The sequence below is a fragment of the Lichenostomus cassidix genome, chromosome 7 (genome assembly GCF_008360975.1).
Source record: "Lichenostomus cassidix isolate B80296 chromosome 7, HeHo_3.0, whole genome shotgun sequence".
Lineage (NCBI taxonomy): Eukaryota > Metazoa > Chordata > Aves > Passeriformes > Meliphagidae > Lichenostomus > Lichenostomus cassidix.
The window spans coordinates 1,652,546-1,672,614 of NC_139488.1; the positions used below are offsets into that span (position 1 = coordinate 1,652,546).

The 20,069-nt window shown below is 48.1% G+C and overlaps 2 long non-coding RNA genes across 2 annotated transcripts; one reads left to right on the forward strand and one right to left on the reverse strand.

The window, feature by feature from the left end:
• Positions 1-5,945: 5,945 nt before the first annotated feature.
• On the forward strand, positions 5,946-8,743 carry LOC146434292 (uncharacterized). Its single transcript, XR_014853337.1, has 2 exons — positions 5,946-6,137; positions 7,200-8,743. It is a non-coding gene; the product is annotated as an uncharacterized LOC146434292 (long non-coding RNA).
• A 19-nt stretch (positions 8,744-8,762) lies between these two features.
• Positions 8,763-14,319, reverse strand: LOC146434293 (uncharacterized). Its single transcript, XR_014853336.1, has 4 exons — positions 14,051-14,319; positions 13,549-13,853; positions 13,226-13,278; positions 8,763-12,778 (listed from the first exon to the last, which is right to left on the reverse strand). It is a non-coding gene; the product is annotated as an uncharacterized LOC146434293 (long non-coding RNA).
• Between the last annotated feature and the right edge of the window lie 5,750 nt (positions 14,320-20,069).

The following is a 20,069-nucleotide window of genomic DNA, read 5'->3' on the forward strand; positions in this document are numbered from 1 at the left end:
CTTCAGGACCAATCCAAAACCCAAATGCCCTTGATGTGCCCCTGTGCTGTGATGCTGAAGGCACATCTCCTTTTCCACTGGCCAGTTTGCAGCATACAAGAGCCATACAGGGAGATGGGAAAGGCCAACAAATGCTGTAAAAGGCTCCAAGTATCATTCCTTGCACTATGTAGCATCAGCTCATTTCCATGGATGCTCCTGATGCTGCCTGCCCAGGGAGTGGGATGTTATCACACTGCCTGATCATTGCTTCCAGCTCAGTGCTTCTTGGGCCCCCATCTATTTTTACATACCATTAGCAGGGCAACAAAGCCCCTTCAGCTTTCATGTTCATCTTTCCTTCATAAGGAATTACTGGCTCCACACTGCAGAGGGAAAAGAAGGAAAAGGTAAGATTATACCTGTGTGCACAGGTATTTCTGGCCCTAGGTGCTGTCATCTTTAGGAACAAGGCACTGGGATTTGGTGCCTCTGTGGCCATGAATGAGGGCACACCAAAAGAGACCTTTTGGAGTGGCTCTGTCCAAACTCGATGACACTGCATGTGCATCATGTCCGTGTCCTCAGCACCTTGTCCCTCATCCTCAGCACCTTGTCCCTCATCCTCTGCTTCCTTCTGCAACCTGTGGGAGCACAGCCAGGTCTCCCCAGCACATAAGGATGGCAGGGGACGAGCTGCAGGGACCCCATGGCCATACATGCCCCCCATTCTGTCCGTGCCAGCACCTTCTCCATGCCATGGGCCCCCACCACCCTGCTTGGCTCTCTGCCCCCTCTGCAATGCAGCCTCTTGTAAATATTTGCCAAAAAACAGATCCTCAGTGATAAGAGAGCCGGAGGCTTCTCAGGGTGACGGCAGAGGGAGGATTAGGGCTGTCTGGGCAGGGATGGGCGCTACGGGAGGCTGTTTCCATGGGGAGCAGGAATCCAGCTCTGCCGGTGGCTGTCCTGCCACACAGAGCCACGGGGATCCTGCTCAGAGGGACACTGGGAACCAGGGGATCCTGCTCAGGGGGACACTGGGAACCACAGGGATCCTGCTCAGAGGGACACTCTGAGCCACAGGGGTCCTGCTCAAAGGGACACCCAGAGCCACAGGGATGCTGCTCAAAGGGACACTGGGGGTCCCAGGGATGCTGCTGAGAGGGACACACGCTCAGCTCTGGTTCAAGCCCCCCCGTGCCGCTCCCTGGGGATGCCGTTCCAAAGGGTTTCCATTCCCACTAAATCAGCGCTCCCAGCCCAGGACAAGCCCTGCCCAGGAGCTCTCCCAGCACATCCCCCGGAGGATGATTACCAGGGTGGGCTCGGAAGGGTTTCCCTTCCTGCTGCCCTGCACCGAGGATGGATACGGAAAACACCTTTGGAAGAAAAAAACATGACTCCCATTCCTTCCCCCACCCTTTTCCCTTTGCTTTTGCTATTTGTTATTGTTTGTAACCCCGCTCCCTGGCAGAACGTACCCTTTCCCATCCTCACGGCCCGCCTTGTCCCCGGGCTGGCGCTGACAGGGAACAATGTGGCTTTGACGCTCCCGGTGTGTGCAGGGGAGGGGACGAGATGCCGAGCTCTGAGGCGGCTGTAATCCCCCTTTAATTGCTGCAAAAACACAACCAGTGATTTCCAGGGATTGGCATAGCTGGGCGCATTGTTTTCTGACTCCAAGAGGAACTTTGCAACTGAAAAAAAAAAGCACATTTTCTTCTTAGGGGGACCAGCATACACCCAATTCTCAGTATGTCAGCAGAGGTGCTAAAATTTACAAAACCCAGCTAATACCAGAAAACCACAACTGTGGTGATGACTAAATGTCAAAAATTAAATTAAAAAACTGAAATTAAAAAGTTCCTTTTGATGCATTTGGTCGGGTTGTTAAAATCCCACATAAGTCAACAGCAGCGAAAATTTCCTTCTTGTTACAGGAGTAGACTAGACTGAAAATAGGAGGAAAAGGTATTTTCTTCCAGAAAGTGCTGATACACAATTTTGGTTTTATCAGAATTTCACACAGGAGAAAAATATTTTTCAGCAAAATATCGTGCCTCAAAAATGTGTTACTAGGCTTCAGTTTTTGTCCCTTCAGGCCATTATTTTTTCCACACTTTGTTTTGCTGCCTGAGTTTTTTTCACCCAAATTCATAAGACCTCAAAAGCTGAAGACTTCCATAGCTTAGCAGAGCCACTCTTTGTCTGGGAAAGTTGGGAGCACAACCTGGGAGCTGCAGGTTGCATCCAAATTTGGTCCAGAAAGGACAATGGAAGAAGAAGGTACTGGAAAACCACAGTTCCCATGGGAAGTGCTAATGCTTTTTGCACAAAAATACTTTGGTTTTCAGCCAGAACAGCTTGGTTGTCAGTAGCCTGATACATAAATCCCAAGATCTGGGCACATGTGCATGTGGAAAAGGTAATTTTTAGTGAAACCCCCCAACTTTGCACCAAAGGAAAAGAAGAAGCTACACCATAAATCTGACAAACTGGGAGAGTCTCATGAAATCTCAGCTTCATGGGGACTTTGCCATTCACCACATCAGAGTCAGGACCCCTCAGAGACCCTTGAGGGCCACTTCCAACACAAAATATTCCCTTTCTATGATCAAAAAGGGCATGGATGTGTGATTCACCCCAATCGAGCTCAGAGACACTTCAGAGACCAAGTCAGAGAAGTGGGTATTTGCTTTATTCGGTGCACCGGATGTGTGGGGATTGTTTCCACCAAACACACACACCTCAGTACCCCAAAGACACAGAGTTATAGGTAAAATCATGAATATTAATTACATTCTTCAGGATAGGAGTGGTTATACAAATAATTTCTCGGAAGTCATTAATATCATTAGCATGTGCACCAAGCATTCTCCGTATATCCTGGTGGTCTTTGGAGACCCCCAAAGCCCCCTCCAAGGTGAAGGTCCTTCATGGGATGATTCAGTGGTTTCTGTGCTGGTTTCAAATGCATGCTTAGCTGATAAGCCATCAGGCCAGAGCTGTTACCTACAATTTGAATTTGAATTAAGAGTTCAGCCTTCAGCCCTGGAAGCCACAGACAGGCACCTGTGCTGGTGGAAGGGGGGCAAAGCTCAGAGAATCTTTCTCATGTGCCACTTTGAAAACCTACAAATTTGTGTGAATATGGAGTAAAAGCAGCAGCCAGACAATTCCAATTCCTGTTTGTGCATTTCACATGCACCTAAGATCATCAGAAACTCACAATACCTTTGTACAAGCAATCTACCTCCCTGCCATGCCTTGGGAGACAGCTCTGGGGACAGGCTTTGTCATAAAGGCTGCAAACAAATAGCTGCTCTACCATGGAACTCACCATGCTCAGAGCTGAGAGCAAAACATATTTACTGCCATCCCTGCCTTTCATGGAAAATTGTTGAAAGTGAGAAGTATTAAATCATTATGTACCATTAAACCATACCCAAGCCATAACCATTAAGTCATCAAATTCAGAGGGGTAAAGGCCTCTCTCTGAAATCCTTGAGGTGCTGCACATGAAGGCAGAGCCCTGAGCACAGGACTGTGTGCTGAGGACAGAGAGGATCTGTGTAGGGAATTGCAGCACAGGAATTTCCTGACCCTCAGGAGATGGGCTGTCTGGAACACAGGGCACACACAGCTCCCAAGGAGCCAGACACGATGGGATCTGCATGGGGATATCTGCATCTCCCATGGCCAGGGATGACTGGTCTGCTGGGTTTGCTGCCTTCCCTTTTCTCTGGAATGAGGCTTCCAGGGATAAGCTGGAGACTACACTGATGCAGGGCTCCTCTGCACATTTTCATCTGGTACAGGAGGCACTGAGCTGGTCATTTCATAAGCCATAATTAGACGTTTTCTGACACCTAATCCACTCCTGTGTCTGTTTTAATTTCCCCCTCGAAGGTGCTGAGGTAGAAGACAGCACAGCCATGCCCTCCTTATCCTCTGCTCTGTGCCCTCAGGGGAGAGCAGCTCTGGATGCCACGGCTTTCCGAGCTCGGGGAAGTGATGCTCCAGCAGTGCTGGGAAAAGAGACAAGAGCCATGGGTGTTGCAAAGCCAGGGCTTCAGCAGGGCACTTTCCTTTGCTCCTACACGGACACACAGCCATGCCACACATCCCCAGCTTGCTGTGGGGAGCCCAGTTCCCACCCTAAGGCTGGAGAGGAGAGCAAACTGCTGGACATGAGTAAGGAGCAAAGGCTGGGGAAAACCAAATTAAGTGAGCATTTCCAGGCTATGCTGCTCTCATGGCACAGGAATGCAGGCAGGAACATGGCAGGAACTCTGGAAACCTTCCCTTCCCTTCCCTTCCCTTCCCTTCCCTTCCCTTCCCTTCCCTTCCCTTCCCTTCCCTTCCCTTCCCTTCCCTTCCCTTCCCTTCCCTTCCCTTCCCTTCCCTTCCCTTCCCTTCCCTTCCCTTCCTTCCCCTCTCCCTCTCCCTCCCCCCTCCCTCCCCTCCCTCCCTCCCCTCCCCCTCCCTCCCTCCCCTCCCCTCCCCTCCCTCCCTCCCTCCCTCCCTCCCCTCCTCCCTCCTCCCTCCCTCCTCCCCTCCCTCCCCTCCCCTCCTCCCTCCCTCCCTCCCTCCCTTCCCCTCCCTTCCCTTCCCTTCCCTTCCCTTCCCTTCCCTTCCCTTCCCTTCCCTTCCCTTCCCTTCCCTTCCCTTCCCTTCCCTTCCCCTCTTTTCTTTATTAAACAAGCCCAAGCTTACAGAATGTGCTTTGCTGAACTCAGTCAGATTTTGTGGCTTTTGTGTGTTGCAGACTTTGCCCCTCAGCACTGCCACAGCCCCATCCAGCCCAAAACTGCCCCTCTGTGTGCCCCCAGTCCACCCCAGCAAGCACAGTGGCATTGCCCAGCACACATCCCAGCCTTGGGATGGCTCGGGACTGCGCCAGGTAAATACCAATGACAGAGTAATTGCTGTGGGTTTTCTCCAAGTGAGTCGAGAGAGTGTTGTTTGTTTCTGGGTTTGAATGTCAGATCATCACAGCTCATTTCATCGGAGCATTATCAAATTCCTTTCTTTCAGGTAAGAGGGTGCAACCAAATCAGGGCTAAGAGGATTAATGAAGATGTGTGGCACCTGAGCCTGAAATAAGCTCAGGTGGGAGCAAACAAAAATTCATCATCTAAAGACCAGATATCCACAAAGGGCTCACTATTTCCAGAAGAGCAGCCAAAATGCAGTGTCAGATGCCATCAGCAGCCCACATGAATCATCCCTGCATGAGGCTGTAGAACAAGGTGTTGGTTTGCTATGTTCTTGCTTGATAAATCACAACCTTACCAACCCAGGGGAGGCAGGAAAACATCAAGATTTCTTATCACAGGGATTGGGGTCTGCCCTATGGAACGTGTCTTTCTTGAAGCCCCAAATGGAAAGGATGCTCTGAGTAAACAGGAATAGGGTTGGTGAGTCCAGTCTCACCCACAAACTATCACATAACATGGACAATTGAATCCTTTTATCCTTTTCCCGTGAAAATGAAGACAAATTCTCCAGCATCTCAGTGATTAATGTCTAATACTGACCACAGGGAACCTCGGTACCATGGTGATGTGTCTGCGCAAAACACAGGATGGAAGGAAGATGCTAAATAAATAGACAAAGAATTCAGTCCAGAGAGAAACAGAGTTCTGGAAAACAGTGAGGGAGGTCACTGGAGAAGCAGCAGAACTGTCAGCTGAGCTAAGCCAGTGGTCATGAGGGGACAGTCTTGCTGGCTGCCAGGCAGACAGACTGACCCAGGGATTAGACAGGCACATGTGGGACTAGGAAGAGGGAAGAGAGCTGGGATTTTAAGAGGGTGAGACCCTTGTCCCCATGAAGCACCACCTTTGCAAACAAGGAGGCAGAGGGTGTGTGGGATTTGCCCCTGCATTTTGGTGTGATCAGAAAAGGCTGCAAGCTGTGGATGAGGAAGGAGATGGTAATTTACCCTGAGACTAGCAGGGACCCACCCACGAAGTATCAAGTTGGTTTTCTGAAGGGATTAAGGAGTCCTCACCCTTTTGGGAATTCTCTGTGCTGTTTTTGTTGCTGTCATCCAACAAAGGTGTGGCATCAGGGAGGTCACAGGAGAGGTGAGCAATGTGTTGAGTGCTCTGCTTCCTCCGGGATGGAGCAACACACAGCAACCAGACCAGGTGGGTCAGGCAAAGGGTGAAATAATAGGAAAGACCAGGAATGTTCTCAGAGCTCAGTCCCTTAAATTCTTTTATGCTGAAAATTGGTGTTAATAACTTCTGAATTCTCACCAGTTTTGGTAGAATAAGCCACGGAAAAAAGCAAATGAACTCTTCAAAGACACAGTTGGCCCTATGGGTTTGCATGGGTTGGACATTCCCACCCCTCCCTCAGCTCTTCCTCAGCTGGAGAGGTCATGGCCACAGAAAACCCCTTTCTCCTTCAGTAGCAATGCTAAGGAGTAAAAGGAGTAATTCCTGAACATTAAAACAGTAAAAAAGGGAAATTGGTGTCCAAATCTACAGGCTTCTGCCCTCAGGATTGGAAGCGAGCTGCAATGATGACAGGGCCACTCCTCTTGGGATTGGCATTGAAGGCCAAGGGACACATATTGTGGCTTATGAGGTTCAGATTGGATATTACAAAAAAAGAAAATTGCTCTAGGAGGATAGGCAGAGCTGCAACAGTTCACCCAGAAAGGTGGTGACATCCCCTCCCACAGCAGTGATCAGGCTTTGGGCAGCCAAAGCCACAGCTGACGTGATCTGGTATTGGAGATCCAGGATCCTCCTGCTCTAGATGGGAGGTTGGGTTACCTCTAGAGGTCTGTTTACACCATTGCTTGTATGATGACTCCTTCCTGGGGGAAAGAATAAAGCAGAAGTGGCATAAAAAGAATAATCTGTCCCATTTGGAAGCCTCTTGTGATGTTGCAAGTCACCAAATACGTATTTTCACACAAATCAGGACACACACTGGGGGTAAGTGCAGCATGGGCTGCCAGGTCTCTTGTGTGCCTCCATCTCAAATTAGGAAGCAACAGAGCCCAGCTCCTCCCCAGTCCTTCCCAGCAGGCAGAGGGTTCTCCTTTTATAAGTAAATTGTGCCTTCTGGAGAGCTGCTGGAAGGGCCTGAGGGCTGAGCTGTACAAAGTAGCCCATTTTCCCAAGGGACAGGTCAGAGGTTTGGGTGTTTTGAATCCCAGGCATTATCCATTATCCTTCTTTTGATCACCTGCACAGAGCCTTTTTATGTGGCACTCACTGGCAGAGGTCTCACCAGCAAACTGGGAACAAGTTTTTTCAGAAGCACAAGATGACAACCCAATTTTGCTGCTCCCATGGTGACACTCCAGATAACATACTCCGTAACTTCTAAAGATGCTCCTGTGTCGATGCCACCAAAAAGCCACACTTGGAGTGCTCACATGACAGGGAAAGAATGGTTTCAGCACGAGAAAACCAGCAACAAGTGACTGGGCACACGCTCAGCTGTTAGCAGCTCTGCCGATGCCACTGGAAATGACTGTGGGATTTTTTAAGGACACATCAAATTGATTTGGATCTGTTAAAACCTAACGCCTTGATCTCCATCTGTGTTTTGAGTGTCCCTGCTGGAGGAGCAGAGGGAAGGAGAAACACAAGCGGAGAACAGGATTTTCCTTGCCTCATCCCCACCAAGTATATTTGTTTAAACAAGATGGGTGGAACCGAAGCCATGCATGGGTGAAACTAAAAAGAGTCAATCTCTTGCCTGAACACTTCATACCAGCACATTTGCTCAAGTGTGTTTTCTGCAGTGCAAAAGCCAGTGGAGTCCTCAAAGCTCACCCAAGGCAACACCTTCTTCCCTCTGAAAAATTTTCCTTACCACCCAGGCTTTCAAATTTACCCTTTTTTTCCTGACTGCTGGTTTACTTCTCCATGCTTCTGGTATTCCAGGCAGTGGGTTTACCTTCCTCACATTACACAGCACCTTTCCAGACAGGTGGGAGGGGTGGGGATCACAGTCCATGCCAGAGCTCACAGGCAACACCTCAGCCTGATTTCCCAGCCCTTCCTAAACACTCTCCCCGCAAAGAGGACAAACAGGTCTGTAGCTCATCCCCTATTCCACCATAGCTCACCCATTATTCCACCACTTTCACAAATTCCATCTAGCAAATGGGTTGGGTGGGTAGAAACCTTCACACATTATTAGTGTGCTTATTTTCAGCGGCAAAGTAATTCTGCAGGAATTCAGGCACGAACAAAACCTCCTTTCCCTCCCTTTGCTGTGGATAGTAAAGCCAGAGAGACATCTCCAGACCACATGAGCTACCTGCTTCACCCTTGCTGGACTGAGGGCTGGAAAACATGCTCAACACCCCCTCAAAGAGCATCTCAGATGTTATCTGCAATAAGGGGAGATCTGTCCAGTGCTGCTGGATTCTGTTAGACAGAAGTTAATTAAGGCTTTTGAGGTCACTGAGCCCAAACTGAGGCAGACACAGCTCGACTTAGACTGGAGAAACTCCCCTGGAATAGTTTGCTAGTAAATGGGTGACACGTGGAGCCATCAGGAGTCTGACAGCATTGCTCCAGCATGACTCAAAAACACTCCTGCACGGCACATCTCACCCCAGCACTGAGGAGCTCCCAGCACCAGCCCCACGCAGAGCTCAGTGATCCTCGATGAGATATCAGAGAAACCAGGACTCGTGCAGATGAAGTTTGGAAACATGTACTTGGTGAGTAAACACTCTTTTCCTTAAAACAAAACCAACCCCAAAACAACAATAAAACAATTTATTCACACTCTTGGGAAGATGCTAATTAAAGTTTACTTTAAAATACTAGCAGACACGAGTGTGGGCTGTAACAGGAACATACTGTGAAGTGACAGGTCTGCAATAATCCCATCCCTCAGCCAAGTCTAATTCACTGCGATCACACAAAGGTCCGAAATCCAGGGAGGCTCTTGGAGCACAAGCATGTGCACTTGTGGGAGGTGCAAGAAGAGTCTCGGGAGCGCCGGAGGTGCGAGAGTGAGAACAGGTGTGAGAGCAGGGGTTAATCGAGGGGGTGCTGGGAGCCCAGCTCTGCAGCAGGCATGAGGGAAGCTCTCCCTGCTTTGCAGAGCTCTCCCCGGCTGGGGAACACACCTCCTGCCAAGGTTTGCTTTCCTCTAGAGCAGTGTGGCCATGGAGAACCAGAAAGAGCCATGGGAACGGCTAAGGAGACCTCTAAGAAGATGGACACAACCATCGTCATGCCAAATGGGATAACTCCTGTAGCCTTTAAGAGCTCACAGACCCTCAGGGAGGCTGACACTGCCTTGAAACTCACGAACCAGAAAGAGAGGTTACTTGTCTCCTGCTTTCACGAGGTTTTCACTCCTGCCAAGTGATGCTGCAGCCACCAAAACAAAGCCAAGCTTTCCAACAGGAGCAGAACTCTGTGCTTCATAAAGTATCTGGAGAAAGGTGTTAGGTGAAACACCACGCAGTGGCAGAGCAGAAAACTACGCTGTGAGGGCAACACTGAAATAAAAATTAGTTTGTTCTAGTGGCACCCAACCCCCCTGTTGCAACACAACAAGAAGTATTTCCTTCATTTCAGGGACCTTCAACAAAAGAGCTCAAGAGCACTGCAGCACACAGAGGTCACTGTCCCTTGAGCAGAAGGGTGGCAAAAACTCATCCCATGTTTGCTGCTCAAGACCAGCTCAGGGATCACATCATGGCAGCAGCACTGCCCCACTCCTGCCTCCACTCACTGGGGGTGGCAATGAGGAGAAGCATGCTGAGTGTAAAAGGAAATCATTTCACCATTTCTTGCAGCTGGCGTTATTTACTTTTATTCCATCTTTCCTTCCCGTGGTCTGAACATGCTCTGGGAAGGCATTTCAGGAGTAGGATGTCACTGGGATCCCACCTGCACTCACCACACCACTTTTCTCCTAGGGAGACTTTAATTAGATGGGACCAATAAACCATATGTCAAATGGGTGATTTCACTTTTAATTACATCTTCCAAAAGGTTATAAATAGCTCCATTAAAGCCCTCATGAACCACCAGGCACTTGCTTGTCAAGCCTTCTGTCACCTCAGCTCCTGCAAGTCGTCCTGCTCAGTACCACAGCAGATTTGGGAGCCCAGGTTGCTCCTCTGCCCTGCTGATGCTGCCAGGATCTGACTCACACCCCGTGCTGGCTGTGCACATGTGGCACTCTGCATTTCAGGTGTGCTGGGTGCTCCTGCTTTAACTCACTGAAAATTTTACTGGGCACTAAAAAGGGAAACGGGAAACATGAAACATATCCCCTTAAGTTATCATAGGATTGAAGTGGAAATGATGAGTCTTCAAGAGCTTGGGAAAACCATACCCTTTATCGAGGCTTAGGCTGTTCTCCCACTGGTGACACCAGCAGAGCACTGACTGCCTGTCAGTCTCTCCACTGCTGCAGAGTCACAGCTGTGGATTATGTTTTTGGGAAACTCTCAGCATAGACACCGAGGGGAAAGCTCCCCTCAGCTCTTCTTCCTCATGCAGCTTTGATTTCTCTGCACATAACCTGAGGTCCCACTCCCCACTGCCCACTGCCCCATCCATCCGTGCTCTGGACACAGCAGTGACAGTGGCAGAGCACAGCACTGGGGTGGCACCCCAGGACCTCCTCACCTGGCACTGAGCTCCTGGCCATGCAGCACACAAGTGCTCTCAGATGCTTCCCTGATAAAGTTTCCTGCCTGTAAAATCCCCAGTGCTCCCTGAGAGATGAATACATATAGACCCTAAAAACTAACCCGACAGATGGGAAGCAATATAATGAAGGAGCATTACTTCCTACAGAACCTCCAGCTTTCTCCTTGGCCCTCTGAAGAGTTGGAAAACAAGGTCAGTGTAAATACTTCTGCATCCCAAAGCTGTTTAATAAAAACATCCTCGTGTTTACCAGACTGCTGCTTAGCCGGGTGCTCGCTGACATCTCCCTAATTGGAGAGCAGGAACTTCAGGATAGCTACTTCACTCTGATCTGAGTTTCTGGCCAGAAATCTGGGTCAGATCCACTGTTGCATTCACTGGTGTTTTACTTTTTCCATATTAAGGGTCTCCGAGCTGAAATGTTGCATTTGGAAATAAATATTAGCAAGCAACATCATGTGTGAACTGCAAGCCTCCAGGGATTCTCCTTCAAAGCGTGGTTAGATCTGTATCAAAGAAATATTCCTGCACAAATATTTGGGTTCCTTTGGGTAACATGGACTGTCACCACCAAAACCCAAAGGAGCCCAATCCATCTCTGCCACAAGGTAGTGACACTCAGGGATGAACAGTGTGACTGCTCAGCTCAGAGCACAGCCACACCATGTGCCCTGATTGGACCCATCTTGCACAAAAGAAACAGCATTTGCACCATCATCCCCAAGCAATGTGAGTCAGACTGAAAAAGCTTGAGAAAAACTCAGTCTTTGAGTTTAACAAACAGATGTAGTGTCTAGAAGCTGAACAAGAATGTCTGCATCCTATTAGCAGAGAGTGGAGACAGCTGCCATCAGCATCCATGGATGCTTCCCACTAAAATACCTTTAAATAGCAGCTTCTATTCCCTACCCTACAGAAGACAACAGCGCTGAAATATCTTAATATAAGGGGATTTTGTTTTGGTCCAAACATCTTAATTTCAGATTTAGCAAGTGGCAAGCTGTGTGTCAGATACTGCCCAGAAAAAACCTGTCTTAATTTAGAGTTGACAAAACATTTTAACCCCAGGAGAAATAAAATCTCCTCAGTTACTGCCAGTTTGCATCCTCAAGACCAACGACAAGCACCTGAGAGGTGCACAGGACCTGTTGCTGGGGCCTCAGAAGAGGATGCTGTGTTTTTAAGGGCACTCATGGGTGAAAAGCTGCTCAGCCTGCATGTCTCTCCCCACAGGAGTTTTACTGACACTCTGTAAGATCATGACTGTGACTACTCCATCTCCCCCAGCTGCTCCTGGGCTGCTGGAGAGCAAGGAGCTGCTCCCAGCCTCAGGACAGGCAGCTTGCCTGTAGCCATGGTTATGTTTTCAGATCTCTGCATCCCTGTGGCACTCACTGTGCACCCAGAACAGCATTTTTGGGACTCATTTATCACCTCTCCCCTCCTGCCTGCCAGCCAGCACAGTGCAGCACCCCAAGGACACTTCAGATTTGCCATGCAGCCCAATGAGACCCAGGCTGTCTGGGTGCCACGAGCTCACCCTCCTCGTGCTCATCTCAGTGCCACCCCAACCTCCAGGCCTGAATTGGGATGAACCCACTGCAGGAAAGGAGGGGAGGGGAAAAAGAGACCTATGAACCAAACCTGAGCCTCCTTGGAAAGGTATGGAGGAAGGAAAAGAGGCTGAACTTTTAATCCTTTCCACCTCCGTAGTTTTTAGGGTATCCAAGTAGTTTATAGCTACTTATAACTACCTACAGCTTATAATTATTTAGCTTATGACTCTAAGGGCAGATACCACATGTGCCTTCAGGCACTTCTAGCAAGGAGGGGGCAGGATTTCAAGGCAAGGCTATCTCCAGTTTCCCTAAGCAGTATTATTGCATTCCAGGGTGGAATTTTTGAGTTTTAGTGAAGAAACAAGAGGAGAAATGCCTTTGGGTACAAAAGTAATGAGCTACACACCTGCACAGATTTCTGAAAGACAGACATCATCACTCCAGGCTTTTAAAGGCTTCAGTCTTCAGTTCAAGATCAAATTCCTCAAGTAAGACAAAAAGCCCTCATCCTCTCCTTCAAAATCATGGACTGCATGTTCAAAGTTTCAATGTAAGCCTTCAGATCAAGGTGGTGTCCTGGAAATTCAAAGGACAGAGCAAAAGCTGCATCTGACAAAGTACATGAACTGAACTTATCCAAACTGTGGCACCTTTACCCTCAAAGCAGGACCTGAATCCTCCTCCAATTTCCACTAGTTACAGGTGTGACTAGCTTCAAACATACAACATTGCTCAAAATCCAATTATTTTACATATTAGAAGAAAAAACCTGTCGTGTACAACTGAAATTATGCATGAAAACTTACAGCAAAACTGATTTCTTAGCAGATTTAAACAGCATGATGGGGGAAAAAATTAGACATTTTGCTTAATCTGTGGCTAGAGATAAATATCCTTAGCCAACTTTTAAACATTTGCTTCCAAGTTTCATAAAAGGAGTAGGAAAGTGCCCAAATGCCTGAAGTTTGTACTTTTCCAGTGACAATGCTGTATTTTTCATTCTTGTTTTATGCATCACCTTACCTGTTTGGTCATCCAAACAGGTGAGTATCCTTTACCTCTCTGGGAAGGTGTTCCTGCCAGAAGAAGAGGAAAAGCTCCATAAAGCTCAGGCTGCAGAGGCACATGAGCATGAGACAAAACACTGCACAGCACACACATCACCCCCATGGTAAACAACTGCAGAAACAAATTCCTTTTCAGTGTCTCAAAACCTCCAAAACTCCAGTTCAGGGTTTATTTCAGACCAGAATCCTGTAGTCTAATATTCCACATTTTGCAGCATGGTTTTCTAGCTGATTTCCCCAGCTCAGGTATTTCTTTGCCAAGGAAGGATGAAGGCTTACCTGGCCTCTCACTGTCCTTTTCAGGGACAAGGGAAGGAAAGGAAAGTCTGCTAGTTCCAGTTGCCACAGTCAGGGGCAGGAGACAATAATTCTTCAGTTACTTCCACTGGCAAATACTTTTCCTCAAAAATGCCTTCCTGACTATTGTCTGGGATGTGTTGCTGCTGTCTTCTGGCACACTGTGAACCTTGCAGGTCCAACCTCCTTCCATCCCAGGCGCTGTCTGTGCTCAGCACCCAGCATTCCCGCTTGGAGAAGCAGAGGAATGCAGAGGAGAGAGTCCTCTTTCCAAGGCTCTCCATATCCTACAAAGAAAGCACAGTTAAATGCTGAGAGAAACAAAAGCTGCTCCCAAAAGGACGTTCTGTCCTCAGTTCCGTCAGGAAGGACTGAGTGAGCAGGGTTTGACAGAGCAAGAAGAAAATCAGGATCATCCAAGTTAGACAGGACTGTTGGCAGCTATTTTCTTCCTACTTTTGATGGCTCTCTCCTATTGTCATACCTGGAACCAAGTCAAAAGCATGCTTATCCTGCTGTGCAAAGCTGTTTCTCTGAGCTTCTGTAATAAATCAGGGGCATTAGCAAACTCTCTCACAGGTTGCAAAAAAGCACATCCCATATTTAAAATGCACCAACTTCCAGCAGAGATCGATCGCGTTTCCTTTTAATTTTGATTGCCTAATTTTAAGGCAGCTAAGGTCTCCCCTCTTCCAAGATTTCTCATGGCAAGCACTGAATTCCCTGCACACCTCCTGGCCTCAGCAGGATGGAGAAAGCTCCCTGAGCAGCAGGCCCTCAATAGCTCTGGGATGTCACCTGAGCTTCTGCTCCACCCAGTATTGGTCCCTCCTGGGTTTCTCTTTGCAGAGCAGAGATTTCACTGCAATGCCACAATGCTCCTCACCTTAACATCAGAGGGAAACTTAAACAGCAGCAGTGTCTAAAAGAAATAGGCAGCAAATCTTCCACTCCACTGGCAGTGTCTCCATGAAGTGCTGGGCTTCATTTTTATGTATATCTGAAACAGTATTTCAAACCACTTTTCAGCCAAAGCAGCTGTTTATACATGCTTATACCTCCCTACAAGTCACGCACTCTGGAGGTAAAATAGTTCATCTGGTCTTCCAGCCAAGTCAGTTCGGAAAGTTTGAGCAAAACCTTTGAGGGAGGTGGGAGAGCTCTGCATAAATTCAAAAAAGCCAGAGAAACAAACAAAAAAACCCTCAAGTTTGTAATTTTTGCAGTGGAGGAAAATGTTTCATTGGTGATCTAACACCAGCTATGAACAGTCAAGAAAGTACTGAGCTATTCTGGAAAATGGTGATGGATAAACCTTGGACTGCCAGAGGGTGGTGAACACTTCCCTCAGGATGGTGGCAAGCATCCTGCAGCATCGCCCAGACCTGTGCATTTTAAGTGAGTACAGAAATCTACTGCTCAAAATAAAATTAGACAAAATGGCTGAGGAGAGTCTTGACCTTTTAATGTCTGTTTTTCTGTGAAATTTGCAAACTTTATTGGCGGCCACTTCCTGCATTCACAGAACACTACTCTCCTTCGTTAATACCCCAATAAGTCTGCAGAACGATGTCAGAGCCAGAGCTGCTAAAGAGGTGCTTTTAACCATTTCCTTTCAGATAAATGTCATCATCAGCTCAAGCACAGTTATCAGAAATCAGCTGAAATCTTTTGCCATCTCTTCAAGGGCTTTTTCTCCCCATGAGGAGCAGCACAATGAACAGTCACGTAACCAACTGCTGACAGTAGGAGAAGAGGTCTTTGAATAGATTGACTATGTCATTCCAAGTCCTAGCTCCATAGCACTAACTTTAATTGCCAGATAATTTCCACCTGCTCCTCTAAAATTTTGTATGAATATACAGGAGATTTCCGCTACAAAGTAGCTTTCAACACCATATGGGAGACTAAGTTATTCCCATTTCAAAGATGAGTTTGTGAGACCAAGAAAAACAGCTTGTTGACACTTGAAAATTGACTAGAAGAACTTTTCTGGATGCTCTTAAGCTAGAATAAGAAGTTGTATTAATTCAAGTTAAAATAAATCAACTCCTATTGCAGAAAGAATGCTGTTACATTTTGCATTCAGTGCATCAGTTCTCATGGATGTGCTTCCATATCTGTGTGAGTCCAAAGGCTCTCAGAGGCCGTGGTTACACCTTAAGTGACTTTACTGGGTCAAGCTCTTGAAAATAGGCTGAAGGGCTGCAGCCTTGAGACTTACCAGAGCTCCCAAAAGGCTGAGCCACATAACAGAAACCTGTGGAGTGGATGGAGGTATTCCCTGGGCTGTGAATGGGTAGGAAGAGCTGCACATCTCAAGACAAGGTCATTTTAAGCATCACACCGAGGTGCAGTGGCCCCAGCCCAACTAAAGGACCAGGAAACCATGATAATGAGGATGGAGGTGTCTTATCTCACCTCCCCATAACTCTGCACTCACTCCTCAGTGCAGCACTTTGATCTTTCAAATCAAGAATTGGAGCCCTGAAGAATTTCTTGCCTGGTTTTCTGCACATGCCTGGACACAAATTGGCCTCCTCAGCATCATCATGGCAGCTTTCTTGCCACATCCACCTCCTCTGTCCCCAGCCCAAATTGCAGCACCCAAAACCTCAATGAAGACCCCCCTGGGCTCTTCTGCTCCCAAGGGATCTTGGAGAAAAGCTCTCCTTTGGTTCCAAGTGACGCACAGCCCTCTCTCCACTCACACAGCCCTTGTTCCTGCTCTGCTGCAGTTGTCCCCCAGCATCCCTTGGGAATTCTCCAGCCACACAGGGAGCACCACACTGCATTTTACCTTCACAGCCAGGCCCCAGCCTTAGCCATGCACAGCTGCCATCACTCCTGCCACAGGAGAGACTTTGAATCTCGCTGAGCCCAAGCAAGACAGTGCTAATAAAATGCTAACGTTAGAAATGAGTGACTCTGTTCAGAGCACAGCTCCTTGATAAGCACCTGAAATATTATCTGCCTTGCAGGGTCTGTTCTGCGTTTCTCCCACCCAGTGCAGCTGACAAGGTGATTTCAGAGCTGTCAGAGCTGGGATGCAGTGCCTTGGATAAGGCACATCCCCTGGGCATTGTCCCTGCAGACACCTCTGACTGCAGCCATTCTCAGGCTTACTGACAGACATGGCCTAGCTCAGCAGACACCTCAACTTCACAGGTATCATTTTGGGGAGGAAAATCAATTTCTGGGCACCTAAATCTTGTTTATCTCCAAGGATTGAACTTCAGAAATGCTTCTCATCTTTCTCCCCAATGGAACCTTTTTTTAAAAGTTCAATTGGGATGCCAATGAGTTGGGAAAACCCATATTGCCCCTCATGCTGTGTCATATTTTTAGCCCTGGCCCATCTCTCCTGCTTGGAGAGGGAGGAGAGTTATCAGCACCCTGATCTCCCTCTGAGCTGCCAGTCTGGTGATATTTTTCTCATGGTTTAGCGCCACAGCACCGCTGGCATATTTCACATGACACACTCTGCAGCCAGATGCCTCAGTTTCCCAGTCGCTGTCACACACAGATAATCCCCCGAGTGAAAAAAAAAAAAAAGAAAAAAGACAGAAAGACAGAAAGACAAAAGAAAGACAGAAAGACAAAAGAAAGACAGAAAGACAGAAAGACAGAAAGACAGAAAGACAGAAAGACAGAAAGACAGAAAGACAGAAAGACGAAAGAAAGACGAAAGAAAGACAGAAAGACAGAAAGACAGACAGACAGACAGACAGGAAGGAAGGAAGGAAGGAAGGAAGGAAGGAAAAGAAAGAAAGAAAGAAAGAAAGAAAGAAAGAAAGAAAGAAAGAAAGAAAGAAAGAAAGAAAGAAAGAAAGAAAGAAAGAAAGAAAAAGAAAAGAAGAAAGAAAAAGGAAGACAGAAAGAAAGAGAGAGAGAAAAGAGAAAGAAAGAAAAAGAAAAAAGAGAAGAAAGAAAAAAGAAAAGAAAAGAAAGAAAGAAAGAAAGAAAGAAAGAAAGAAAGAAAGAAAGAAAGAAAGAAAGAAAGAAAGAAAGAAAGAAAAGAAAAGAAAAGAAAAGAAAAGAAAAGAAAAGAAAAGAAGATAGGGAGGGAAGAAATTAGCCAGCAAAGCCTGAAGAAAACGGAGCAGGGGATGCCTGGGAGGAGCAGCCGAGAGCAGAGGGGATCATGGCTTGGAGAAACAGAGGAAACCAGGCGGAGTGGGACTGCTGGGGTGGCTCCATCACTGCCCCTCGGGGAGCAGAAGCCCCGGCAGTGGGCAGAGCGTTCCGAGCCCGGAGATGCCGCTCCGGAGCGCAGAGCTGGGCAGGAGGAGCAGCAGCACTGCCGGGGGTTCAGCACTGCCGGGGGTTCAGCACTGCCCGCCCTCGCCGAATGCCGCGAGGAGATGCGCAGCGAGCCTCGCACTTTGCCTGGCTGCAGGCAGTGCTGCTAGTCTCCGTGCTAATGAGCATTACCACTGCACACAAACTAACGCGCCAGGCGCTGCCGTGCGGCCGCAGGGATGGAGCAATAGACGCGAGCTGAGCTGCTCCTTGGTGAGGATACATTGGGAGGGAACAGAGCTTATTCCGTGGGAGATTACAGGTGTGCTTCTCGTGCTCAGACAGAATGGTAATAATAATAATTCTTCCTGAATTAGGCCGATCATTCATCCATGGGGAGTGGGGGGCAAAAGAAAATTAAAATTTGAAAAAAAAAAAAAAAATCCTGCCTGACAAGGTGCTGCCTGAAAATAGAGCAGGTTCTTGACCTAAAAGCAGCCCTTGTCAGAAAGGCATCTGAAGGAGGCAGAAGGAAGCTCTTTGTTTTTCGAAAGATTACCTTTTTTCCCAAGGATAAATCCCAGGGATCTTCAAACCAGCTGCATGACAGCTGAACAGCATGGGCTGAGGGTTCCCAGAGCACAGCCAGCAAAGGATCATTGCTCTGCTACCCACGGACAAACTGAGGCAGTTTCTGTCCTAACGTGCTTGCAGCAGGGTTGGAACATTATTTGGAGACCTGAAACTGGAACATCTCAGGGTTGGATTTAAGTTTTACCTTTTCATCTCCACAAAGTGTAAACAGAGCTGGAAAATATTGCATTGCCAGAGTTTCATTACCACTTTTGCTTCTTCACAGGCATCTCAAAAGACTGGGGAAACCCTAGATAGCAGGCAGAAAGGAGAAATAAAGCCCTGGAAGGAAGCAAATCAACAGGCATTGATAGGGGTTTTTCCGGATTTTTTTTCTCTTTCTGTGATGAATGGGAAAAAAGAAATTTCAGAAGTCAACACTTGTAAAAAGTTCGGCCTTTTAAAAATGCTGCATATCTCTGTATCTGCAGAACAGAGCACCAGTTCAAGCCAACCACAAACTAGCCTGATACAATCTGCAAAATTATTTTTCTAGTTATCTTGGTGAGTGCTGACTAATTACAGCACCAGAAAGCAGCCTTTCGTGTTATCCCAAGCCTGGAGCACCCTGGCTCCAACACAAACCCTGGGCCAGTGGGTGATTCAGCCCTCCTGCCCTGCAGCAGTGATGGGGAGGCACAAAGCAGGGCACCAGAGCATTCTTCAGGGTGCTGGGGAGGTAAATCACACACAGCCAGGATTCACTGTCTCCACTGAGCCAGGACAGGTTGAGATAGCTCTCAGCCCCTTTGCACACTAAGTCTCCCCTGAATATGATCTGCACGAAGACTTGAATCAATGTTACCCTGATTTAAGCTTTTTTTACAGTGACTGTTAAACTTCTTGTCTAGGTGTGGAGTTCTTACACACCTTGGTCTCCTACTCTCCATTTCAGGTCTGGTTTTCTGTGCTTCTGACTGTTTAGTGGAGCTACATAAAAACTTGTGTGGGGAGCAAAGGCGGTGCAGTCACTTTTTTCACCTTTCATTTTTTGGTCAATCGAGCTTTAGAGCGACTTATGTCAAAAACTCCCCGAGCCAAGGTGAGCTCCTGGCTGGTGCTCATCTCTGTGCTGGAGCAGCTCTTCCTCCCCGGGCTCAGAGCAGGTTTTTTCCCCGGCTCCTCGCTCTCCTCGGTGACTTCTATGCCACATTCCCATGCCATCACCTCTCCTCGCCCCACGGTGCGATCACACGCATGGGTGAACCAGCCAACCCCACCCAGTCTGCCCGAGCGCTCCAGCTGCTCATCACCCGCGGCTGCTCAGCCAGCTTCGGGAAACGTGACTGCTTTCCTCCCCTCCTCACTCCTCTTTTCCTGTCTCCGTGTGCCTGCTTTATTAAAGATAAAATCAAGAAACACCGAGGCCCCCAGCGCTGCTCTGCATTTCATCAGGGCGGAAAGAGCCCAGCAGCAATCCCAGCACCTGCAGGCACCGGGAATCATCCTGCTCCTCGCCCGGTCTGTGTCCTCATCGAGGCAGCTCAGCCAGTGACTCACTGGGCGGCAGAGCCGTGCCCAGGGCCAGGCTGGGGCTGGAGCATCCCAGGAGATGCTCTCTCACTGTTATCCTCTGGGATTCGGCATGCGGATGCTACAGGGTGAGCGGCAGCTGCGGCACAGAGGGA